Source organism: Ambystoma mexicanum, chromosome 10, assembly GCF_040938575.1.
Source record: "Ambystoma mexicanum isolate Mex_15411 chromosome 10, UKY_AmexF1_1, whole genome shotgun sequence".
In the NCBI taxonomy this organism is placed as follows: domain Eukaryota; kingdom Metazoa; phylum Chordata; class Amphibia; order Caudata; family Ambystomatidae; genus Ambystoma; species Ambystoma mexicanum.
The window spans coordinates 31187339-31214543 of NC_090932.1; positions in this window are offsets into that span (position 1 = coordinate 31187339).

The window sequence follows — 27205 nt, forward strand, 5'->3', positions numbered from 1 at the left end:
GGAAACTCAAACAGAAATATAAGAAAATGTCTTGCATCATGAGATGCTTTTTGACTGAATTACAGAATCCAATTTCTTTCCTGCAGTTGTCTGCCAGTTGGATATTTTCAGAGATATTATACCTAGCAGCGACCACTTCACCCAACTCCCTTTGAAAAGACTCATCTGAAAACCCAAAGCGATCATGGAGAGGTTTATTACAATAACCCCTGCCAAACCAAAGCAGAGGTCCCATGTGTCTGACAAAGCAGTTGGAGCAATTTCAATCTCCGCAGTTCCATAAAACTGCCAGGCACAATGCACAGAAAGTATACCAGATGTGCCTACAGTCAGTGGTGTTGGCAGCAGCAACGTGACACAGGAATGCTGCCCAAACATGAATTAATCGAATATTCCAAGATCTCTGTCGTTGGGTCACCTCAAGCAGATGAGGGATAACAGAAGTGCGCTGGTGAATATCTTCACCGCATTGTTGGCTTTAGGTCGGCAAGGTCTTGCAATTCGGGGCCATACTGATGAGGACTCTATCCTAAAGGCAATTCTGTCACTTCGTGGCAGAGATGTACCAGAACTGCAAACTTGGCTTCAAAGAACAGAGTACAAATATTAAATTAAATGCTGGCAATTATGTCACAAAATTTGCTCCATGGCCTATATGAAAGAGATTCATGATGCAAAATGATTTTCTATTATTTTAGATGAGACTGCTGATGTGTCAATAAAAGAGCAGGTCTCTGTAGTTTGTCGCATTGCAAAAGAGGATCTTCAGGTGGAGGAGATTTTTTGGGGCTTTTATCAAATGTCTAGTAGTACAGCACAGACTGTTTGCCGTTTTAAAAGATGTTCTCCTGAGGTGTGGCTATACAATGGAAAACTGTCTGGGACAGTGTTTTGATGGTGCTTCCAATATGACTGGACATGGACATGGTTTGCAACATGGGTGCAGGAGATGGCACCACAAGCTATTTATGGGCACTGCTTTGCACACAATCTGAACTTAGTAGTTCAATATGTAGCTACAGGCATTGACCAGTTCAGGGATCTATTGGTTTTTGTAAGGGACTTGATTGGGTTCATTCAAAATTCCCCAAAATGCCTTTCTTGTTTAGAGCATTGTCAAGAGAAAGGGAGTGTCAAACCGCTTCCATTCTGTCCTACCCAATGGACGGTTCAAGCTAAATCTTTCAAGGCTGTGCTTGCCAGGTATAGATATGTAATAACATTTCCGGGACTTGCAGCTGGTGCCCACAATGGAGTGGGAGCAAAAGCCCATGGGTTCCACTGACAGCTCCATAAACTCGAAACCTTTCGAGGACTTCATCTTCTTTACCTGATATTTTCCTGTCTTGAAAATGTGAACACGGCTCTACAGAAGGTCAATCTAAGTTTCCATGAAGCATCGGTTACGATTGAAAACCTTAAGACCATAATTGCATAACTCGGTGAGTGATTTGAAGACTTATTTTCAAAAACCATATCAGCAGCCGATGATTTAGATGTGGAAGTAGAAGAACATTGTGTGCAAAGAAGGGGCAGGAAAATCCCACAGCGCCTGGTTGAAGGGTCAGTTCCTCAGGTTTTCCAGTCTCCCAAAGACCCTTATAGACTAGACGGACTGTACATTGGTAGCTTTGTCAGAATGCTTCAATACAACTGCATGTGACCATATGGTTAACATAGAAACATTTTTTACAGGGACCGCCACCAGTGCATATGTCATGCATTTTTGCAAGACTGACTTCCATAAATGCAATCAAGAGCGACATAGAAATATGTTCCTTGAACTTATACAGATGGCTAAGACTCCGGTTATGTGTTTTCAGGATGTCTTTTGACTTGTTCCAAGGTTAATGCGGCCATTCTATGTGCAATTTGTTCCCAGAACTGGCGCGACTACTTCAAATTTCAGTAACTATCCCTGTAGCCTCTTGTTCTACGGGCTGTTCATTTTCTTGCCTTCGACATATCAAAACATCTGAGAGCGGCAGTGGGACAGGCTCCAATAAAGACTGTTGCTTTGCTCTACAAACACAAAGATGAAGCTGCACATTTGGATGTTGAAGCCATTGCAGATGAATTTATCCAACAAACTGTTGTTCGTCAGAATACATTTTGCCTGGGGAAGGTGCTGCTATGAAAACAGCTGACCTGTTCTCCTGGGTGGACCAATCCACAGCATCACTATTTTGAGTATGATTTGTTGAACTTTTAGTGGGCTATGGCACCGCACACTCATGTTGCTTGGTAGTTTAAATATGTTCTAAGTAAATAGAAGAGCAGGATGCTGGGTATCTGCTCCCTAATATTAGCTATAAGAAGTGAACTGTGCATTGTTTGACTAGACATTATCTTTACAAGTTAATAAATATACATAAATACCAAACAAGAGTGAGAGCATTTTTAATGTGCTTCTATTTGAGTATAAAAGCCACTATAATGCACATGGTTTACTGAAACTGTAGGGACGATATTGATAGCATGTAATGTTAATACAAAAACACAACAAATGGGTAAAAAGCATAATACATACATTCACACAGAAGATGGACCCCAAACAATATTGCTGTCCAATAGTAAGTCTGCCCGGTTCTCAGGGGTAGTAGTGTCTCTTGCACTAGAGTGCAGTGACCCAACTTCCAGAGGGTCCTTCTGGTACAGCAATGCGGCCTAGTGGAAAAGCTGCCATAGCTTCAGGTGGGCATGTAGACCACCTTTGGGGTGATTGTCATGCTCCGGTCTGCAGGACATGACATAGACCATGACAAAGCATTGTTGTCCTTTTAATCAAGAAACTTCTTTACTTGTTTTCCCTTGAATCTGTGTTTGTAGTGGTGGTACTCGACTTTGCATCTGTACCTTCTGTTTCGCGAGCATGTCGTCCTACTGGAAGGCTTGCATCTCCTTCTTACTTGACTCTAGTATAAGCAGTACATGCTAGCCAACGTTTCCACTGTTCTGCACCCCCCCCCACCCTCCTGCCCCAAGTTGCTGACTAGGTGCAAATGTGGTCATATAAATGCCAGTGATGTCACTTCCCTATATTTGGGCAACCCACCCCCCCCCCCCCCCACCCCTGGGAAAATCATAAATTGGCTCCCATGAGAAGAGATGGACAAAGCGTTTCAAGCTTGAACCTGCAATTTCTAGGCAGTTGAATGGGACCTCCTGGTTGATCGATCATTGAAACCTTACGTAGCGCCGCTGGGCCGCCCACACCCCCCGTGCCATCCTACTCGTCCTGACACACTTCCAGCACTAGCAGCTGGCGGAACCAACCATTCACCCGGCCACAGCAATCCATGCATGGGACTGATCCCTTGGTGGCTCGTTTGAATACTGGCAGGGCCACTCAATCCTTCATCCTCATGAGGTCAGTAAAGTGAGTGTCATGGAGTTTGAAAGCAGTAAGTAGTTGGCATTTCGGAAAAAAGTTCCATGAAATATTATAAAATTGTTAAATGCATACAACACGGTTTTAAAAAAGCACAGTCACACAATTCTTCATTAAACAGTCACAGTATAATTGTTGATAAGCAATTGCAGAACAGTGGAAACTTTGGCTAGCAAGTACTGCATATACTAAAGTCAAGTAAGAAGGAGATGCAAGCCTTCCAGTTGCATTCCAGTAAGACATCACTGCCCCTACTCCACCCCTCTATAATCATCCAGGGTGGAGCAGCCCTCAAAAGGCAGAGCAACAAAACTAGGATGGGAGAACGACGTGCTCGCGAAACAGAAGGTACAGATGCAAAGTCGAGTACCACCACAACAAACACAGATTCAAGGGAAAACAAGTAAAGACGTTTCTTGATGACGTAGGCTAGCAAATAATGTAATCGATGTTCTGATCCAATAAGCACACACTGTGTATGCATTGATTGGGGCAAGAACATGCGCGTTATGTCATCATGAGGGTGTCAATTGCAGGAGGGGACAGGTCATTTCGCTATCACTGTGTTATGCATGATGCAATGTCCAATCAAGGCATTCGGTTGTTGAACTGCATAGCCGTCTGCAATGCATGTTAACAGCACGCCCAATTTGTTATGCAATGCTGGCCTATGGTCGGAAGGAAACTCACACCTGTGCAAGACTGCACACACCAGTGGCCCTCAGTGCCATGAGGCTGTGGCGCTTTGCACATATCACGTGGTTATCAGTAACCATAGAAGGGCTGTTGCCCCAAACTCATCCAATGGGAATTCAGAAGAAGGGGCCCCTCCCCCACCGCTGTGCAGCAAAAGCAAAACCATTACCTGAAAGGTGACATTTTTTAGAACGTTATCCGCATCTTGAGTTCTAAAAGTTCGAGTTAAAACCCTTCTGGGGGAAGACACCTGACCCAATTCTTCTCAGCCCTTTGAAGTAGTCTTTTGGGACACGTGACACGTACTCACGTTAAATATATTGCTCAACCCGTAAGCATGAGGGGCTGTCAGCATGGACCCCACCGCGACATGGGGCGCACTGCTTTACAGAACATGTTCAGCCAGTGGAATTGGCAGCCTCCGGTATCTGGAGCTTGCATTTTTGTGCAGGTTAGCAGGCTGCCCAGCAGGTCTGGGTAGAACTGGGAGCTGGTGGCAGACAATGGCGGTGGGCCGGGCTTGCGCCACGGGAGGTCGCATAACTGGAGTAAGGAGCTGAGGCCGAGTGCAGGCCGCGGAGAGACTGCTGCCAATTCTGGGGAGAGTGGCAGCGGTAACAAGACACCTGCCTGCTGCTGTAAAGCAGGCCCTGCCCCCTCTCCACTGAAGGTGCAGCCGGCAGCGCCATCCTGGACCGTGGCACGCCAGTGCACAGCAAAGCCAATCAAATACAAAACGATGACATTACCAATCAAGCAGCTCACTGGGTTAATGCACTGGCTGCGGACATCTGAGCGTAAACCACAGAGCGCTGACTCAAAGAATGCTCGCAAATTATGTGTACGTTCGTTGGCAAAGAGTAGCTGCAGGCTCTGCAAGGAGCCCAGACAAGGACTGTCTCGTGCTGTGTAAGTGCGGAAAAGGGGATTAATGCAGTGATGGGGTGTGTACATGCTCTGTTACAGGATTTCATGTGGTCGAGTGGGGCATTGGCTATTCTAAGAAGACATGGCATGGAGTTAAACCCCCTCTGTAGTAGTAGATCAGGATGATTTGACCCAGGACAGCCCACGTTGTGACCAGGCTTTAACAATATGAAGTGCTTAGAAACAGGACTTCGGAGCACTCCGCTAGAACTTCCCGCACCGTGAATGTGATTTTGATTTCCGGTGACTTTGGAACATTGTTAACAAGCTTTCGATCTCCGGCCTGGTTCTTTTTCCTTTGTGTCCAGGAGGACGGGGATCCACCAGGCCACAATGGATATCAACGAGAACCTCGGAATATCCACTTAAATCGATTATCAGGGGTTTTTATTTGGTATTATTTATTTTATTGTTTAAAGTGCAGCCCTAGCTCGAGAGCGGGGGAGCACTGTACAGAGTGTGGGTAGCTAGCCATTGGGCCGGCCTCTTTTAACAGTAGCGCAGTAGTGCCATTTGTGTTCTTTGCGTTCCTTGGGATTAGTCCTTGGTGGAGTGTTGTTGAAAAAGCTACATTTTGAGAGATTAGCAAAACTGGAGAGTTGTCCAGGCATTAGGAGCCGATACCGGGATCAAATTCCAGAGGATGGGTGCGTGAAAAGAGAAGGATTGTATGCAGGTCCTTCTCTTGTCATGACCCACCCTCTGGAACTTGATCCTGCCCACACATGAACAGTCAATGAACATTGAAATCAATGGCCGCGTTCCATCTGACAGATAGCACGCTTATTTCCCGATGGTACACCTGTCCATTATAGATTTAACTAGAACCTGTGTATAAACACCATCGGCTGAGGTGGTTTAATTGGTTTCGTACGATCGGACCGAAAAAAAGGTCCGACCATACAAAACGACCGTAAAAAGCTACCACCAAAGGTTTGAACAGCAAAAGTTCGAACCTTTGGTAGTAGCATTGCAGGTAAGTAAAACAAAAAAAAGACTGCAGGGGCTATGGGGGTGTCCCCCGCAACACCCCTCTCACTATACTGTGGGGCATAGTGAGCGGGGTGTTGCGGGGGACACCCCTGCAGCACACCCACAAAAAAAAGAATTAAAAGAAAAAAATAATGGGGTCTGCAGGTGTTTCCCCCAGAACTCCCGCTCACTATACTGTAAAGTATCTAAGTGTGCTCGCATGAGAAAGGTGCAAACTTTTGGTAGTTCGCACCTTTCTCACGCGAACATTCCGGCAGCGGCAAAATCAGCCGCAGTCGGATCACTTAGAATCGTTTAATTCTTATCTAATCCTAGATGTCAGTTACAAATCTACAGCATATTTCAACAAAGACCCAGTTTCTCTTTTTTTGCCATGTACGGTGCTACCAGCCTGGTTCAAACCTGGCTTTCCATCTGATCCAATGGTTGGGACCTTATTTTTTTCATTTTTTTTTACATTTAATGCACACATGGCTAAAAACAAACATTATGCAAATTGATCAATACAGCATAAAAATACAATCAAAGACTTTGTAGAGGAGCAGTTGGGCGCGTCATTCCTAGCTCCTGCCCCCTCACCTCCATCGTATTGGAACAGCAGAAGAGCCCTGTGTGGGACACCAGGTATTGTCCCAATACTCCATTGAGTGTATGAGAGACGATATGCACTCATACAACCGTATGGAATGTGTCCCCGCACTGAAAGGGTGGAAGGATGTCTGCACACAACATTGCACATCGAAGAGCTATAAGTGAAATTGGATGAGGGCAGAGGGATGTCATGAAAGAAAGACACACAGACACACTGAAGCGATATGCAAACACTTAAAGGATAAAGATGTAACTAAAGTTGTACGAGAAACATCAAAGACAATGAAATTGTACGCAATGAAGAAATAAGTGTGGAGAAATTAAGGAAATGTATATACACAGAAACCCAAGGTAGCTAAGACATATAGAACCGTGCTGCAGAAGAAAACATAACGTGGCAAAGGCGGCCATGATGGAGAGATGGATGTCGGACGTGTATTGAAACCAATCAAGCAACCTCAGAGACAGACCAGGGCTAAAGATTCAAGAGATGCTGGAAAACCAGCTTTGTGTGAGGAACAAAGAAGAGTCTATTGGCTTTGGATCAAGGATGTCACATCAAGGAATAATTGCAAAGCACAAAGGGAGTCAAGAGGATAAGCCATGTGCGCAAGACATATTTCTCTTAGATTAGGCAAAGGAGAACACATCTGCAAGCACAAAGTATTGGACTATCAAGGATGTGAAAACCCTTTGCAAAGTGGAATGCGCAAGTCTCCAGAGACCAAGAGGAATAATGACACCCAGCCTAATTAAATTAAATAGCAGTAAATAGAAGGACAAAATGGACAAAAAAGTGGTCTCCACACACGTGACTTAGAAGTCGAAAACAAGGGCTATTCATTAAGCTCGAGTCTAGATGTAGATAACGGTGTGCCCACACTCCCTGAAAAGTCCCAGACCAGAGAACAGGCTGCAAGGTCAACTATAAAGAAGAAGCCTTGGCTTGGGGCCTGACCGTTGAGGGGTGATAGACTAAGTGGGTAGTAGTCTGACGTTGCTCACTGCACGTAAGTTTTGTTTTGCTTATATGCTGCTAGCGAGCCAAAAGTCCAAGGTTGGGAGAGAATGCCAACCAATCAGAGGGTCTATGTAGCAGCATGCTATACAATGTTGCACAGGCCAACCCGCTGATGTTATTCTGCTATAATCTGTATTATACGTATTTAGAGGTGGTTCAAGGCATGCCTACTAGATAAGGGGCGTCCAGTAATATTACTAATACTTTTATGATATACAGGCACACATGTTCCCTTAACCAATCCCTCCCCTCAATAGATTTTACAGTTTGCCGCATAGGATGACATCATAGGTGACGTACATTGAGCTATAAAACCTTTATGTAATCAAAATTGAAGTGTGAGTGTGTGGACTACAGTTTGCTGTTGGCCCGATTGCCCTATTTTATTCAAGTTGACAATAAGGTAGTACTTTGCCATATTCTTTGAGTCTTTCCAGTTATTTGGGTCTGAGGTCATTATTGGCAATTCCATCTAGCACATGAGAAGCTTCAAGGTGCTAGAGCACACATTTCTAAAACCAATGACACGATTTCACATAAACAGTAATAGCATTTAAACTAAAACAAATAAAACCTTTACAAATTTCGTAAACATTTCCACTCTTAACGGCTGTAAAGCTGTGCAAAAAAATTACAAAATGACATACCGACTCGGTTTCAAGTTTGCAATCTCGACACAATCGTTTCCCCCTAGGTTTGTTGCTCTTTGTTCCCCTTACTTCTCTAGTACCATATAAATGCGTCCTAATTCGGAGAAATGCAGTTCTAAATACACTAGACGGATGTTTCCATAAATACGCAGGCAAGAGATTGAATGCTTTCAAGGTAAAAGTGATAGTAAAGTCGATACTGTATCATAAAAAACCTATCACTGATGAAGTATGCTCATACATTTTCCGTTTCACTCCTGCAGGGAAACTGCAAACTCCCTCTGACAGGAGTCCACTGATTTAAGAATATCCCTGCTATTTGAGGGCCACACCACCAGAACCTTACTAGCACAGCTGTTCAATTGGTCTGAGAGCCTCCAGAATATTGAGCCCCCCTGAGGTTCCAACACGTTCGGGTACAAGCGCATCAGTTTTCCATTTCTGCAAGCTTGCAGAGCTGGAAGCCCTTAGTCATGGCAGATAGTGCTGATTGGCACACAGCTCAGCAGGCCAAGACCTCTCTCCAGAGAAGTGCTTCCACTGTGTCCCTTTGCCGCTACATCAAGCAAGTCTCTGCCCCATAGCTTATCTGCAGGAGGGTCTCAGAGGAGCCAGCGACCAAATCTACGGTCAAACATTCTCAATTCTGACACCACTGATTTAGCAAGAGCAGCTCAACTGAGGATGACTGAAAGCTTACCCCACAGTCCCTCAAATGTTTCACCGTCTCAATGTGTCTTTTGTTTAAATGAAAACCAAGCTCTGGACGATTACCACCTCCGGTCCGAACTGATGTCATAATTAACATTTTTGTCCAGAGCTGAAAAATACGTGTTAATTGTGCTCAAAGCGTGCTGTAAACCCACAGGGGTTTGATCACAAATGACCGCATCGTCCACCTAAGCCACGTATTGTATCCATAAGGAATCAAGGGGGGGAGGGTGGGTAGGTATGAATATTATCGAATGCATTAGCCAATATATACAAATGGAGCCAAGACACAGACCTGACGCAACCCACGCTGTGTCTTGAACCATCGCGTGAAACATCCCTGCTGTTCGAAGCAAATTCTAATCATAGTGTCTGAATGTAAAGCAACCAGAATATTTAGCAGGTGAGGCGGGCAACCCTTAGCAGCTCACTGTGGCCAGAGCTTTGGTCTGTCAACACGGTCTAATGTATGTGACAGATTCAAAATCACTCGTTAAACAGGGTTGACCGTCTGCCTGACCTGAGCTGGCAAAAGCTACAAAACTAGACAATTCTGTGACGTTCCGAAGTGTCTTTCACAGCCAGCTTGGAAACAATCACAGACGTCCACCCTGCTTGCCCGTGCTTGTAATTCTGTTCACACCAAGGCCGCTAACAGCTTACTCGAAGAGTCCAACAAGAAAATTGGATGATCATTTTAAGGATCCCTTCTGTCGCCCTTTTTGAAAATTACTATAGCCGATGCTTGCCTCCAAGACACCAGCATAGATTGCGTCAACAGAATGTTCTCAAAAAGGCCCAAAAAAACCTACACCCACAATTCCGGATTTGATTTAAGGGTAACATTGGACAACCCATCGGGGTCCGGGCTCCACAATGTTTTACAGTTTTTAATAAGCTCCCTGATTTTCTTGTAACCAAATTGTAATACCCAATGTTCTTTAACATAACTGCACACCATGGTACTGCTAGGTTCCCCACCCAATGTAAAATATGAGTGTTTGATCCAAACACCTGCTTCACATGGATGTGCCTGGAGAGAGACCAGGGCACCGGAGGCTATTACATTTGTCCCAAAGCATATGCAGTTTTTCTCGTGATCGAGGATATCATCTGTTCGGAATCCCTACGGAGCATAAGCACTTAATGAAACCTTAGCCAATTTTTAAAGATTTGATTAAGGTCCCCTGCCTCACTGCGTCCTCCTGGACACTTTAAGTTTAACCCCTTTTTGGCACACCTAAGGCCTTTCTTTTTCTCCTGGACCACAGAGACAAAAGTGTTTTTCCTTACTTGTTTGTTACAGAAATTGTCAAGGTCTTTGCCTCTATACATGTCCCCAAGTATATCCTGAACACAATTCATAATACTTTGCCGGTTCACAGGGCACGGATTAGTAGCATGAAATTCTCTCTCGATCCTCTTGTTGAACCCAATAACTATAGAAGGCCTCCAGACCAGCACACAATTGTTTGACGTAACCTCCACTGGGGAGATTACACCCATAGAGTAAATCTCCTCTGGTGCAAATAACATTTCCAAACATAGAATAGAGTGTTCACTATTTACGCTAGGAATGATTATCATGGACAAACATCCCCAGAGGCAAAGATGTAGTCCTAGATGAACCTCGAGTCACTACTCCGTTGTGTGTAATTAGGTGGCGCATCACCCTGGATATACTCATTCAAGCACTGGAAGTCCCACCCTTCTAGCTCCGTTAGAATACAATGTCCATGATCTTTCATAGACACAGGAGTTTGTACACGTTGATCTTTCATGTACCAACCCTGATACGGACATTCACTGTTGAAATTGCCCAGGACAATCGACATGCTTAGTCATCACTGGACCATTTTTAAAAAAAGTCTGCCAAGTCTGAAAGAAAAGTGACAATGTCCATTTTCCTGGGATTGAAGTAAACATAAATATGAGAGGTCTCACTACACTTCAGGAAGACGTTTCACCAAGTCAGTTTTACAAGAAGCACTGTGTTGCTGTTCGAATCACAAACGGTCCTTTTGATCCCTGAGGAATTGCGTACGGCACAGAGGGGCCCATCATAAGGGTGGCCCAAATTTCCTGTTGAGCCTTGACTCCACCACCTTATACCCATCCAATATAAGGTACTCTTCTAGCCACAGTCCCTGCGGACACAACACAGACCCTCCAAAAATGGATTTCATCCTATGTCCTTAGAGGTGAAAAGCGTCTACTGTTCCATGACATGAGCTTCAAAGAGGGTTGCTCTCAATAATTCCACACCTTGAGCATGTAAATGGTACACAATGTGCGCAAGTCCTTCAAACTTGTGATGAGACGGAGACCCCCTGCCCTATTAGTGGGCGATACGGACTGCAGACTGCGGATTAGAGATACTAATTCTAAGCAGGAGCTTATCGTTTAAAGAGTGACAGGAATCAAGCCTAGCCTCAGCCCCCAGATGTTCAGACATATCATACCCTCACTGCATGAACATAGATTAGATAGAATTCCTGGCTGCATACTCGCCTGATGTGCTCTGTGTGGCAGAGACATGTCTTGCAGACTTCTGCACCCACTCTCTCACAGGCACCTGCTGATGAGAACAGCATTATCCACCTGGATCGGCAGCTCTCCACTCTGGTGGTGGAGTAGCAATTATTCTTTAAATAGTTTATCAATTTTCTATGATCCTGATACCCCACACCTTGAAGATGGAGGCTCTCTTAGTTCGCTGTAGCGTATCAGCGTCACTCTCTTGGCTTTTATTATTTGTATATCACCCTCCCGGCATATACTTCACATTTTAAAACTGGCAGCATCCCTCCAAATTAAGTTTACCAATCTAGTGGTGCTCGGGAACTTTAATATTAGCAACAATTCTCCACAGGCCCTAGTGTTAGCTCAGTCTTTTTGATTCGCTGTTGGATTTTGGTCTCCACCAGTCGGCACATGAGTCGACTCACGTGCAGGGTGGTATCTTGGACCTAATTTTTTCATCTGATTCCAGTTTATGTTTCTCCTCAGTAAGGCGGGTGCTGTGGTCGGACCGCTGCCTTCTACCCTTTTTGGTGCAAGGTGCAGTGGTATCAGCTAAACCATTATCAGCAGCCGCCCTGAGGCACCATGAGACACAATAGGCCCCCAGTCTGTCATAATCTGATGCTGTCCTTGATTAATGACAGGTGCAGGAATGCCTCAATGGTTGAACTGTCCTTTCTTTCTCAGACACTAACCTCTGTGGCTGACCAGGTCACCCCATTTAAACTTACTCGTACTTTGTAGATAACCCCTCAGAACCTTGGTTCACTGAGGAACCTAACGCAGGCCTGGAACGTAGGCAGGCAGAGCATAAGTGGCGCTGCTCATTTAGCCCCATGGAGAAGAATACCTTTTGGCAGCTTACCAGAGACTATAATTTGGCTATCAAGGCTGCCAAAAAGAGCTTTTCACCTGAAAATCGAAGCAGGTCTTGAATCAGTCTAGTGAACGTTTCCTGATAGTTAAGTCGCTCTCTTCCACTGCACGTCTCTCCCCTAAAGCTTTATCCACCCAAACTCTGTGTGATGCTCTCTCTGATTCTCTTGTCACTGACATGCAGAAGAATATCCACCTTAGTGGTCAGAGTACCGTTAATCTATCTCCTTCGCAGGCTGTGGATACCGCTATTCACAATTGGTCTCAGTTACCTAAGAGCTGTTTGCCAACTTAAGTCTGCTGCTCCCTCTGACCTCGTGCCTCTGACTACCCTTAAGGCTATTATGCCTGATAGGATTTCCTGGGTCATGGAAGCAGTCAACGTTACCTGTCAGTCAGGCTCAACTACTAAAGAGCTGAAATAGGTTATTGGTATTCCCCTTCTGAAACAAACGTCACTGGATGTTTTGCTTCTAGCTAATTTCCATCCATAGTCTCCTTTTTTCATGAAGGCATTGGAATCCTTGGTGTCACCTCTTTTGTCCTCTTTTCTTGAAACCTCTATTTCTTTCATCACTTTCAGTTAGGTTTCTGGCCGGGGCGGGTAACTGTGAATGTCCTGATGTCCGTAGTTGATGACTTGGTCATGCTGGTTGACCGGGATGGAGTGGAAGCCCAGATACTTTTTAGATCTGTCTGCTGCATTTGACACTGTCGACCACTCCATCCTGTAGTCCTGCATGGCCCTGGCAGGCCTCTCTGGTCCCGCTCTGACACGGTTTACCTCCTTCCTGGTGGATAGGAGCCAATTACTTCCCTGCCCCTTTTTTTCTTTACCTGAAGCATCAGTCTCTGGTGTCGGTAAGTGACTCATCAGAGCTGCACCCCACAGTACCTCGTCCACCTCTTGTGGCCACAGTTCCATGAAACCAACAAGGAGTATTTACACTTCTCCAAACTGTTAGACTGCACAATTCAAAGCACAGTTCCAAATCCATGGGTGTTGGTTGGGACCTTACCCAACTCTTGTGAAGGGCCTCATCCTACTCTTTATTTGGATTTCTTTAGAAAAATTCTGAGTGGAGTTTGACTGCTTTGTTTGGACCATGTCTAAGTGTTACTGGTAGAGAAGTAAGTTTGTTGATAAGTATTGATTTTCTTTTGGGATTCTCACATTGCACATTTGTGTATAGTCTGACTTTTATTATATTTGTGTAGCTCTGCCCAAGTACATTGAGCTTGAAGATCATGCTGGAGTTCTTTGTTAAAGGGTGTTTCTTTGACACATTGAACCATTGTAGTCCAATTACATAAGTATGTTTTCCTCAAAGTTTTGGGTGGGAGTCTGACTTGATTAAACATATATTCTTACAGATTCAGTACATTTTGTACAGTTTGCGACCCATTGATTGTGATTGGTGACTCCAGAGGTGTTAGCAAGAACACACTAAGATCAGCATTTAGTGAGTGTGCTCCCCCTTTCTAGGAGCCTTTAAAGTGTGTACATTTGAATATTAATTGGTATCTATTTCTTATTCCTAGTAGAAATAATTAGTGGAGAATGTCCCTGATGAAGAAAGTAATTTCGAAAATCATCGGACATGAAATCCATAACCACTTCAAAATGGTGAAACTTAACTAGTCACTTTGTAAAAAGGAACCTTTTGCTTACAGATGTTCTTTGAATTAGCAATTTCCGAAAATGTGTGTTGTCTGAAGCCACATAAATGGAACATTGCATGAGTAATACACTTATATGTATTGCATGACTCTCTATGTTTTCTTAATGGAAATTATTTAAGGAATGTATTACTTTCTTGTTACAGACAAAAAGAATCTATGATTTCTTGGAAAAAATACATTTCTACTAAATTATCTATCTTGTTTTGGAAGAGCTTTTTACTCTATATAGCATGCAGGAAGTACGAATCTGAAGGCACCTGTCGTCAAGCCAGGGGATAGGTTTGAAACTCTACACATCAGAAGGGATCTTGTCCAAATACAGTCACACCCTCTATTAGCCTGATTTAGCTTTGCAGACGGTTGACCACCAGAACTGGTTTCAAGGGGGATTGGCATATCTCACTACCAGGGCTAGACATGGCCCATTTGCTTGGAAAGGGTTAACCTTAGAACACATTCTTAGGTTCCACCCACATAGGGAGGCAAATGACCCCTATATGAGGGAACACTATGAACTCCTGAGGCGACACTCTGACTCTGTGGTCAAACTGTAGAATATAGTGCTTTGTGAGCTGCACCACAGCACCTAGACTAATACTAGTAGGGGAGGAAGGAACATTTCTATTCCAGACCCTCAAAGCCTTATTGGGCACCTGCCCCTTGGGAGGAGAGCTCAGGGGCAACATGCTTGCCTTGGAAACAAGACGACATGGAGCAACACAGGTTCGATCCCCGTGTCCACGCTTAGAAACCTCTGGGCATTAAGCGCGTTATAAATAGCTATCATATCATCATATCCCCAGATGTTATTCCTCTAATATGTGCCAGCTAGAGGCCACCTACCCTCAGGTCACTCCTCAGCAGAGGCAGAGGGCTCTAGCAATCATAGTGCCAGCAGGTTGTAATCCGCCTATGGACCACTTCGATAGCTGGGATTCAGCGTATAGTTGTTTATACCTGCATTTGACAGGGAGTCCTTCAATTAGAGCCCTAACCTCCATTCTGGAAGAGATACTAAGCTTCCAGGGAGAAGAAGCAACAATAAGTTTAGGGCTGACAATAGCTGGGGGCAGTTACCCCATGGTAGAGGGAGTGTTCATGGTCTCATAATAGGAGAATCAGTGAGAATAGAAGTCTTCAGACGCCTAGCAGCATTGCCCAGTGACCAGAAAAGGAAACTTCATTTTGGTCACATTTTGACAGCTGCTTACAGGTCTCTATGCAGAGATCACCTGGGTAGATCCCCAGAGAAGGACAAAGGAAGGAATCAGATGAGAAGAAGCACACTAAAAGGGCAACACGGGAGGCCACCAGGGGGCGCACAGGCAATGGCTGCCTGATTCCCGTGCTCCGCCAACGGCCAGGTCTTAAATGGGACTGAGCCCCACCCTGAGACCTCCCCGCGGCGAGAGAGTGAGCCGGAGTGCAGGGAGAACCCCCGGGGCCCCCACGGAGCGAAACAGCGGGGTCTGAGGACCCCTGGAGAGCAGAGATCCGGCGCTGCGGACTCAGCAGCGGGAGCGCCGCAGAGGGCCAGAGTGGCCGCGAAGCCGGAAGACAGAGCCGGGGCCCGCCAACACAGGAGGTCGGGACGGGAGGGTCCATCCTCCTACACCGCGGCAGGCACCCGTCCCCCACGGCGGTGACACACAGAGCAGGGACCCAGGGGATTCGCCCTGGGAGGCGGTCTGCCTGCACTCCCCAAGCGAGGATGGCGCGGGCCGCGTGAGAGACGCGCCCGACCTGGAGACGGGAGCACCGGCCCTGATCTGCCTCTGGAGAGGCGAGGGCGGCGCTCCGGAGCGGACCGAGAGGCCCCCTGTGGGGGATAGCGGGTGGCCCACGAGGGAGGCAGCAGCTCTTCCGCCCCCCCCACCCCCATAGAGGGCCTCAGGCAGAGGGAAAGTGGACTGCGCCCACAATCAACACGCGCTGGTCGGGTCCGTGGCCCGGCACCACGCGGCGACTGGCGCGGCAACCAAGCACCCCTCCTGCATCAAGGAGGACATAAAGGGTGCGGAGGGCCCAGAGGACACTGGGTGTGAGGCCCCCGCCGGGGGCTGGCGGGGCGTGTGCCCACCCAGAGGTGATCCCCCGGGCACCGCGAGGACCCATAAAAGGAGAGGGAGGCGGTGTAGCCCCCCGCCTACCCGGGCCCGGATCCCCAACCTCACCGCCAGAGAGGGCTTCGGGCACAATCATCATGCTGGTCGGGTCCGCGGCCCGCCACCACGCGGGGACCAACGCGGCAACCAAGCACTCCTCCCCCCTTCAAGGAGGACATAAAGGGTGTGGAAGGCCCTGAGGATACCGGGTGTGAGGCCTCCGCCTGAGGCTGGCGGGGCGTGTGACCGCCCCTCCACCAGCAGGGCACAGGTGGACCCGCAAAGTGACCCGCGAAGTAAACTAGGAGCCCCCCACAATCAAAACATCCCCAACGGAGAGCCCAGGGGGAGACCGAATGGACTGGCAGAGGAACTTGCAGAAATAGTGCTACCGAGACCCAGGCCCCTACCAAAAAGACCCGGTCCACGTCAGAGGGATGGCCCATTCAGAGGCCGCTGCACCCTCAACGGAGGCAATGGAAAGAGGCTTTGCGTCTATTTTGCAAGAAATAAGAGACATGCGCTCCGACATTGCCCAAAAGTTTGAAAAGATGGACCAACGGGTTGACAAAGTTGAGGACAGACTCCTACAGGTTGAATCCAATCAATCCTCCTCAGCAATCCTAGAGATAGAGACTAATATGAGGTTATCCGACCTTGAGAAGAAGGAGGAAGAGAGGTCGAGACAAATGGATGATTTTGAGAATAGGGAACGGAGAAACAATCTCAGGTTTTTTGGGGTCCCGGAGGTGGAGGGGGAAACGGAGAGAGAGCTCACCCGAATGGTGCGGAACATAATCGCCCTCCTCTTTGAAGATGAGATGACCGCTGAACTCACATTTGATCGGGTACACAGAGCGGGTGGACGAGCAGGGGGTCCCCGAGCGATTCTGGTCTGGTTCCACTACTATCTGGAGAAGGCACGGGCACTGGAAGCAGCCAGGAGAGCCCAAGAGATTACGTACAACAACTCTCAGGTCTCCATTTTTCAAGACCTCTCCGCATACACATTATCCAAACGCAGGATGTGCCGCCCCCCACACAGCTGCTGAAAGAGAAGGGAGTACGATACAGATGGAGCTTCCCCTTCTCCCTAACCTTCGAATACCAGGGCCAACGGACGACATTGATCACGGAGGAAGACATCAAGGGAGCCATCCAGGACTACGTGGTGGACCCACCCCCCCGAAGGGGGCCATCAGGGCCGGCTACGGGTGGAACAATCGGTCCGGGCCCGTCGGGCGAAAGAAGGAAGAAATCTGGGGCACGGAAATTTAAGAAAATGAGCACACCCTCACCAGCGAAAGAGGCAGAGCGGAATGACTCAGAGGGATGATCACTAAGGGTTCCCAGCCAGCACTGGTGCGAAAGTGTGGTCTTCTGGGACGACCGAAGTTAGCTGATCACCTACAGGGTGGTAATCCGGGGAACACCGAAAGGCAAGATTGAAGCCAGAATCCCACTGAACAGCAAGTAAAATGGGGGCAATTGGGGGGGGCTCATAAGAAGGGGGTTTTGCAATGATCGCCTGGCCGAGAGGGGCAGGCTGGTGGTCCGGCCAAAATGGCAGTAATGGTGGAACTATCTGGCTGGACGCCGGGGAAGGGGGTGGGGGTTTACGATCTAGTTGGGGTTCGTTTGTTTGGGAAAGGGTTTGGGGGGCAGTTGGGGGGAACATTTCAATAGCGTCCAACCGGTGAATCAAGGGGAGCGAGAAGGGAGAATCGATGCAAAGTTGTTGACCATCAGGGCAGGAAACATTGATTATGGCTGACAGCCGCCCGGCCCTGGGAGTGGGTACCCTGAATGCGCGGGGGCTGAACACCCCCACAAAAAGATCTCTGATCTCTGATTTGCAGAGAGTTCAAGCAGGCGAAACTAGACCTACTATTCGTGCAAGAAACACACTGGGCAAGGGGGATGGAACCCAGGCTGCGGGGGGGAGGAATCAAGGAGGTCTTCCATGCATCCCACAAGACTAAGAAAAGGGGGGTGGCCATATTGATAGGAAGGAATGTAGGGTTCGAGAAGGAGGCGATCTTGAAAGATCCGAAGGCCGTTACCTGCTGATACAGGGCTCCCTACAGAGGTCCCCCCTTACCCTGGCGGTGGTGTATGGCCCGAATGAGGGCCAGGCCCAATTCTGGGAGGAAATTAGGGACAAGCTCAGGCTATTCACGCAAGGTCCGCTGGTGGTGGGGGGTGACTTCAACATGGTCCTGGACCCCTCCATAGATAGGAAGCGGATGGGCCCCCTCAACCCCAGGCCCACAGAAGAGGCCATGGCTCAGAGCTTTCGAAGAGTGAATGAGGACCTGGTCCTGATGGATACAATCCCGACCCCCAGAACAGGGATCCCCTCCTTTACCTACTACTCAGCCATACATAACTCGTTTTCCAGGATAGACTACATTTTAACGGACAAAATTCTTCGTCCGTACGTAGCAGTCTACAGGATAGACCCAGTCCCCTGGTCAGACCACGACATGGCCCGAGTCACCATCACAATGGTTTGGAATAGGGAAAGCAGAGGGCGCTGGAAATGCAACGACGCCCTGTTAAAAAATGAGGTCATTGCTCAGGAGGTCTTGGACTCCATAACAGAGTTATTTGAGCTTAATGATAACGGGGAGGTGGCCACGTATACGCTCTGGGACGCCTTCAAGGCAACCCTACGAGGGGTCCTGATAAAAATAGGTGCTCTGAAGAAGAGGGAGAGAGAGGCCTGGGAGAAAGTCCTGCGAGAAAAAATAGCCCGTCTCCAACCGGGTGGATCCCCGACACAACCCCTAGAGCGCTACCGGGTGGCCGCACTGGAGGACTATAGGCTCCAGCTAAAAGATCTACTCCTACACAAAACGGAGAGGAGCCTTCAAATGGTTAAACAAAAATATTATGAGAAAGGGGACAAGGCGGATAGGATCCTAGCCTGGAAGTTGAGGGAGGTCCAGAGAAGCAGGAGGGTGAAGGAGGTGAGGGGCGCCCGGGGACTCCTTGGCTGCGACTCTCCCCATATAGGAGAGGCTTTCCGCCAATACTACAGACCCTCTACTCTTCCGAATACGATGGGGATGACACCCAGATAGAAAACTTTCTGAACTCCATACAGATTCCATCCCTCTCGAGGGAGATGACAGAGGGGTTGGAGGGCCCGATATCCGAGGATGAGGTGGACAAGGTGATTAGCGGGATGAAGGTGGGAACTTCCCCGGGGGAGGCCGGCTTCACAGATCTCTTTTACAAGAGATTTCGCTCCTCTCTGGCCCCATACCTAGCGAGGGTCTTCAACGCGGTGCTAGAGGGGGACATCCTCCCTGAGTCCATGATGGGGGCCGTGATAGCGGTCTTGCCCAAATAGGGAAACGATCCAGCGGATTGTTCCTCCTCTCGCCCCATATCACTATTAAACATTGACGTTAAGATCTTGGCCAAGGTGGTGGGGAGGCGGCTGGAAGGTATAATGCCGAAGTTAGTCCACGGGGACCAGGTGGGCTTTATCAGAGGAAGGCAGGGGTCAGATAACATCCGCAAAACAATAGACCTGCTCCACTTCGCTCAGTCGTCGGAATTGGATGCATGTGTCCTCTCCTTGGACTCGGAGAAGGCCCTCGACAGGGTGGAGTGGCGCTACATGGAACTCCTCCTCCGCAGGATGGGCTTTGGAACTCACATCATGCTTTGGATAGCTGCTCTCTATAGAGCCCCAACGGCAAGGGTACAGGTGAATGGGATATTGCCTGAATCATTCCCCCTCTCCCGAGGGACGAGGCAGGGATGCCCACTCTCTCCCCTGATATATGTCCTCACGATGGAGGCGTTGGCAATAGTGGTCAGAGCCCACCCGGATATCAAGGGTATTAAAAGGGGTGAAGTTGAATTCAAGCTCTCCCTGTTTGCGGACGATGTCCTGGCCTACCTGGTGGACCCAGGCTCCTCGCTCCCCCCTTCCTGGCCCTGGTTTCGGCATTTTCTGGCCTAAAAATAAACACCGGGAAACCTGTCATGCTACCAATGAGAACAACAGACCCAGTGCTAGACCCTCTGGACAGGTTTCACGGGATTAAGATGGGGAAGGTCGCCATAAGGTATCTGGGGGTACTTCTCACCAGGGACCTAACGAACTTGGGAGCAGCTAATTACGACCCCATGATTGCGGTGATCACTTCAGACTTGAGGAGATGGGGGAAGATGATCCATTCTTGGTACGGCCGAATGACTGCAGTTAAAATGAACATACTGCCACGGCTCCTGTACCTCTTCACTGCACTCCCGACTAAAGTCCCAGCACAGAGCTTCAGAGATCTACAGAACGGGGTACGAGACTTGGTATGGCAGGGGAAAACCCCGAGAACTGGAAGGGCCACGCTGACTCTGCCAAGGGAGGAGGGGGGATTTGGGCTACCGGACTTCCACCTTTACTTCTGCGCGGCCCAACTGCGTGTCCTCCTGGAGCACATGAAAGAGGGCCTGGGAACATACTGGTCTTATCTAGAGGATATGGATGCCCACCCCTTAAAGGTCCGAGACCTCCTATGGGCACCACACAGGACGATCCCGAAACACCTAAGATCCCATCCGACCCTGGGAGTCCTCTGGGACATCTGGAAAGAGGGCCCCGGCACCGCTCACCTCACCACATGGCCGTCTCTGATGTCCTCTCTCTGGGGCCATCCTATCAACCTGGGAGGGCAGGGGTTCAGGCACTCTCAGATCTAGTCAGATAGGGGACTGGAGTGGGCTGGGCAGATGTTCAGAGAAGGCAAATTCCTGTCTTATGAGGACCTGAGAGATGCTCTCGGACAAGGATCACTTTCCATCTTCGAATGCCTCCGCCTGAAGGGCATCCTCTGCGACCAATCATGGGGCCCAAACCTGAGGAGACAGTTGACTCCCTTCGAGAAGCTCCTTGACTCAGCGACTTCCAGGAAGGGGGCGGTGTCTAGTATGTATAAAATATTAAATACCTACAACTTACAAGGAAGAAGGAGCTTCCGCTCGTTCTGGAATGACCTGGCAGGCGAGGAAATCTCAGAGGACGCCTGGGCCAAAATATTCAAGATAGCATTTCACGGGAACCTATTCACCTCGGACATGGAGCATAACTTTAAGATATTACAGGGGTGGCACAGAGACCCTGTAAAAGTGTCTAAATGTTCTCAGGGGTGTCACCAAGGTGCCCGAGAGGTTGTGGGCAGATGGGATCTAGAGGCCACATGTGGTGGCTCTGCCCGAAAGTACAGACCTACTGGGAGTCGGTGAGGGACTGGATAGCGGAAGTAACAGAAGACCGCTTGCCGCTAGATCCCCTAACAATGCTGCTGGGCCTCCAACCCCGGAGGAAACAGAGCTTCACCAGTATCCAAGGATGTGGGAAACCATGCTGAGAGCGGGCAGAGTTGCCCTGGCCCAGAAATGGAAGAGTCTGGAAACCCCATCCAAAGAGGACTGGCTGAAAAAAGTAAAAAACATGTTTCTGATGGACAAACTAACCGCCATGGTGAACAATGACACTAGCTCATTCCTCACAGACTGGTACGGGGTGCAGCAATCCTGGGGATGGGACGCTCATTGAATTTAAGGAAAGGTGCCCATCCATAAGGGAACGGGTTTAGCCCCGTAAGACAGGGCACCCTGAGCTGGGTCCCCACAACCTGGGGAACAGTGGCAATAAATCAGCTGACGACCCGGTCACGAATCGCATCGCCTTCGAGGCTCAGGAGACGGAGCCAACGTAGGGAGTCTCCCATGGAGAAGTCACTGGAATGGACACGGGAAGGGGGGGTGGGAGGGGTTCGGGGTGGGGTTACAAAGGGAGGGGGGAAAGGGGGGTTGATCAGTTCTTTTTGTTATTTGTTATATCAAAATGCAAATAAAAACTAAAGTAAAAAGAAAAAAAAAGGGCAACACCTACTAGCACCACTGGTATCAGACAGGAACCGGGCAGAAGTGACTTCTGAGCTAGAGGCACAAAGGGAAGAACACTGCCTTTCAGTAAGACCCCTGTCAAATAAGAACATGAGAAATTTAGTAGCAGAGCACTAACTATAGAAAGAGACAGCACAAGCACCAGACAAGAAGCGGGATAGGGTAGAAAACCCTTCAGGAGCAGAAGTAGCAAGATAAGTACTGTGAGGAATTCGACATACACATAGACCAGTGTTCTCTGGGTGGACACAGGATAGAGGCAAAGCCCCCCTGTCATATTTAGTTTGGCAATGACAGCGAGGAGTACACCAGGTCAACTCAGAAGGGGGAGGGCCAAACGTTCACCCTGCAATGGCCTGCTAATTAACTAACAAAGGCCCCATGGATCTATTTTGTGTAATTCTGTAGCTGGTGGCAGCAATTAACATATATATACTGTACTTCAAACAGGCACACCAGGGTTCATTAAGGTAGGCTAAAACTACACCAACCCCTGTGGTCCATTTGGCTTTAAAAGAGGGTTGAGCCCCTCTTTTGGGTAGATCACCTGAAGACGTCACAAGGAGTAGCAAGAAGAATTCATCATTGGACACTGGCAGGAAAAACACCAGGACCTCCAAAGAGGGAAGCAAGAGCCGTCCTGTAAATATCTCCCAGGGAACAGAGGGAGATACTGAATCCAGAGAACTCTCTGCAGCTCAGAACCGGTACCCAGCTAGCACACAGTGTGCCCTGCTGGCCTCTGCGGCAAACTTTCTAGGTGGAAAGTGCCATACAGTCTCTGAACCAAATCAAGGAAAAGGCAGCTGCCTGCAACACTCACCTCAGCTTTGGGCCATCTGCCTTAAAGGATGACACAAGCCCAGTGAAGAAGCTAGGTGGAATGCATCTCCATGCATCTACTGAGGTCTTCCTTAAAGGACATTTATGAGCAAGTCAAACCCATCGAGCTGCAACCGACTGCACTGCTGACTGTTTTTACACCGCAGTTGCCAAAGCCATTCGAGACGCCTCAACCAGTGCTCCAGAACCGCCGAAAAGAAATGAGACACTGATTCCTGACCCCAGCTGCCGTGTAGGCCAGCCTACAGCCATCCATCCAGCTTTGCTTGCCGAACTGCCTGCCGCCTGATACCCGCAGCTGTCACCCATTTTGAACTCTGTCAAAGAAGCTGTAAAGCACTGTGAAACTGACTTGACCCTGTCGAGCACCAAGAAAACCTACAAGCTCCAGGAACATTGTGGTTCTGTCCTCCTGGTCCTTCTCTGAAGGCCCATAGTGACATTTTATGACCCATTGCTCACTTTGTGCTGAAACCAAATATCCTTGAACTATTGCAATTATTCAATATACCGACTACCCTCCTGTCAGTATACATAGTGCATCCCTTTTCGTTCTTTGAAACAATCTGTCCTCTGCATTCCTATACATGGTGGGTTGTATTTTGCAGTGTCCTAGAACTGGCTGTTGTGTTAATAATAAAGTAGATATGTATACACAACCTTTACTGGACAGTCCCTTTTATCATTGGGTAATAATTGTATTTTCACTGTGTTGGAACTAACCAACGATTCACAACCTTTCGGAGATAAGCCTACCCTTCCGTCCATCTCATCAAAATTGAACACGGAGGTTTATAATGTGCCTATGTTTCCAAACTGTTTGGATCCCTGCTGGTGCACTATAGGTGTGGGGCTGATTGATGGTATAGAAACCGATATTCACCCCTGGATCCCTGGTGCTCCGGAAGTTGATTGGTCACATTGGTGGCAGACGGTCGGATCTAGGTGGAGCCTTGCGCACAGCTTAGACAACTAACGATAAAAGTACTGTTGCAAGCAACATTTAGACACTGCTAGGTATGTGGAATATTTGTGGATCTTGACATAGAGACTGTGAAAGGCACGATCACGGATGTACTGTGCATCTCGCTCTGCTATCAAATATTCCTCTGATATCTGACGCCTTCTTGAAGAACTTGACCTTGATGTCCTCAGTCTCACTGAGACATGGTTCAAGGCCAGCTCTGTCACCAGCTTTGACACGCTCCTACCTGACGGCTACAAGATCCTCTCTGCGCCCAGGTCCAATCGTTCTAGAGGGGGTGTAGCCCTTATCTTCCCTGAGTGGATTCCTGCCTCTGTCATTCCTACGCAGGCCTACTCCTCTTTCGAATGCCTTGTCTGCCGGCTCTCTCTCTCCCCTAGCCATTCTCTTACATTCTATCGACCACCTGGTCAGTTTTCTTCCTTCCTCTCTGAGTGGGTGGACCTCTCCCCCTGACTCCTGGTCTCAACCACTCAACTCCTCCTTCTTGGAGACTTCAACATCCACCTGGATGCCTCCTGTCCCTCCTCTGGACTCTTTTGCGACCTCTGTGACTCTCTCTCACTCACCATTCTGCCCTCTGGCCCGACTCATTCCGCAGGGCACACTCTCGATGTTCTGATCTCCTCTGACCTCCCCCTCTCTGTCCCTCTCTCCACTCCTCTCTCCTGGAGTGATTACTTTCTCCTATCCTCCCACCTCACCTTCCATACCCCTAGGCCAAGCCACCTCCATCACTGCCACCCACCTTCTCAGTCATCCGACCCACGAAGAGTGTGTCAGCTGAGGCTTTCGCCACCACCTTCTCACCTCCTCATCCCCCTTTGGCTGACTCTCACCCTGACACAGCCCTCTCCATGCTCCACTCTTCTATATCTGATACTCTTGATATCTTTGCCCCTGTCATGAGAATCTGCCTGAAGCCCAAAACCAAGTGTAACTCCTGGTATGACTCAGATCTCGTCACCCTAAATCTCAAGTGCAAGGTGGCCGAGAGGAAATGGCGTGCTTCATGTTCATCCTCTGACAAACTGGCCTATCGCCTGCTGCAAAGGCAATACTGGCTCTCTGTCCTCACTATAAAGAGAGCTCATATCCAAGCACGCGTCTCTGCGGCATCTAACAACTCGGCTGAACTCTTTAAAATCTGCAAGGAACTAGCCAATCCTGCCACAGTCTCTTCCTCTCCTGTACCTTCCCAGGCCCTCTGCACAGCACTGGCTTCTCACTTCATTTAAAAAACACAGGACATCCTGTCCTCACTCTCCTCCTATCGCCTGAATCCCTCAATTCCCTGCTCTGCCTCTGGCCCTTCTGCAGCCACCCCCCTCCTTCCTTCTCTGCCTTTCCCCTTTTCTCTGCACACAAGGTTTCTAGACAAGTCTGATCTATGAAAGTCTCATCAATACAGGTTCACCCCTGTTCCTCCAAAACTATCAAGGACCACATCGACTCCCTGCCTCCTGCCCTGGCTGATTTCTGCAATCACTCCTTTGCAACTGGAGTCTTCCCATCCCCTCTGAAGCACTCCCTTGTGCACCCTCTTCTTAAGAAACCCTCTGCCGACCCCTCCTGCCTGGATAACTATAGCCCTATCTCCATCATTCCCTTCCAGGGCAAGCTCCTGGAGAAACTGCCCATCACCCAGCTTAATCTCCACACTGAATCTTCTGGTTGTCTCCATGACCATCAGTCTGGCTTCAGAGCTGCCAGAAGCACATAAACTGCTCTCCTGAACATCCGTGAGGACCTGCTCTCCAACCTTGACTCTAACACTCCGTGTGTTCTTATTTTGCTTGATCTCTCTTCTGCCTTTGATACTGTCAATCATGCCATCCTGCTCAACCTTCTCCGTGATAACCTGGGTATCACTGGTCAGGCTCTGGCTTGGCTGACCTCTTTCCTCTCTGACCGACCCTCCCAGGTCCTACTGGGGTCCTTCCTCTCCGATATCTTTTTCTCTACTTGTGGTGTCCCCCAGGGATCTAACCTCTCTCCCTGGCTGTTCAATCAATACCTGGTACTCCAAGCCCACCGCATCGCCATTCTCTGCCCTAACGTTCAGTTCTATGAGGATGATACCCAGCTCATTTTCAGGCTACCCTCGGCCTCCTCCTCTCCTTCCCTCATCTCTGACTGTCTGTCTGCTATCCAGGAGTGGTGTGCGGCCAATGACCTCTGCCTCAATGCCAGTAAGACTGAGATTTTACTCACTGGCACACCCACTCCCTCCTTCCCTGCAGCTGTGTGGCCCGCCTCTCTTGGCCCTCTTCCTGCTCACACCTGCAAGGCTAAAAACCTTGGGGTCATCTTCGACTCCACACTCTCCTTCTCTCCTCACATCTCTGATGGCTCTAAGAAGTCACACTGCCAGCTACACATCCTCAGAGGTATTCTTGCTTTCCTCTTTTTCCCCCAGAAGCTCACTGTCTCCAGAGCCCTGGTTCTCTCTAGGCTGGACTATTGTAACAGCCTCTATCTAAATCTGCCTGCCTCTACTCTCCGCCCTCTGCAACTTATCCAGAACAGGACTGCGAGACTTGTCCTTGGCCTCAAGCCCAGGGATCGTATCTTTCCAGGACTGATATCTCTGCACTGGCTCCCAGTGGCTGAGAGGAGTAAGTTCAAAACCCTCTGCATTGTCCACAAGGCCTACTGGGGCCTGGGGCCGCATTACCTTCAACTCTCTCTTCCCAAATATCTTCCTTCTGGAGCTCTTCGCTCATCCGCCTCCAACTCCCTCAGGATCAGTTGCTTCTCCAAGCAACAAGTTGGTGGTAGATCTCTCTCTTCACCAGGGGCCTCCCTCTGGAACAGCCTTTCTGCCTCCTTTAAACTTGAGGAGAACCATCTCCGGTTCCGGAAGCATATCAAAACCTTCCTCTTTGCTTCTGCATTCTCTCCCCCTCTCTCCTGCTGAATTCCTGGTTGAAACTGCACTGGTTACCTGGCCACCTGTTCTAATCTCGGGCCAGGTACACCTGCACTGCCTCCCTGGCAATCTACGCACCTGGGGACTGTTACTCTGTATCCCTACAGTCCCCCACCAGCACTTATGTTGCTCTTATCTTGCACTTGCCACCATCTGGCTGTTTTATTTTTCTTATGTATTCTACTATCCCTGTACTGCACTTTCCCCTCTCCCTTCAACCTCGTACTTTTCCCTTTCCCCTTCCCATGCACTTGCGTGATCTGAATGAAACCTGGCCTAGTAGGATCATTGTCTGTCTTCCCTCTGTTCCCCCTCCCTTGCCTCCTCGCACCTCGAAACACTTGTGTATAGGC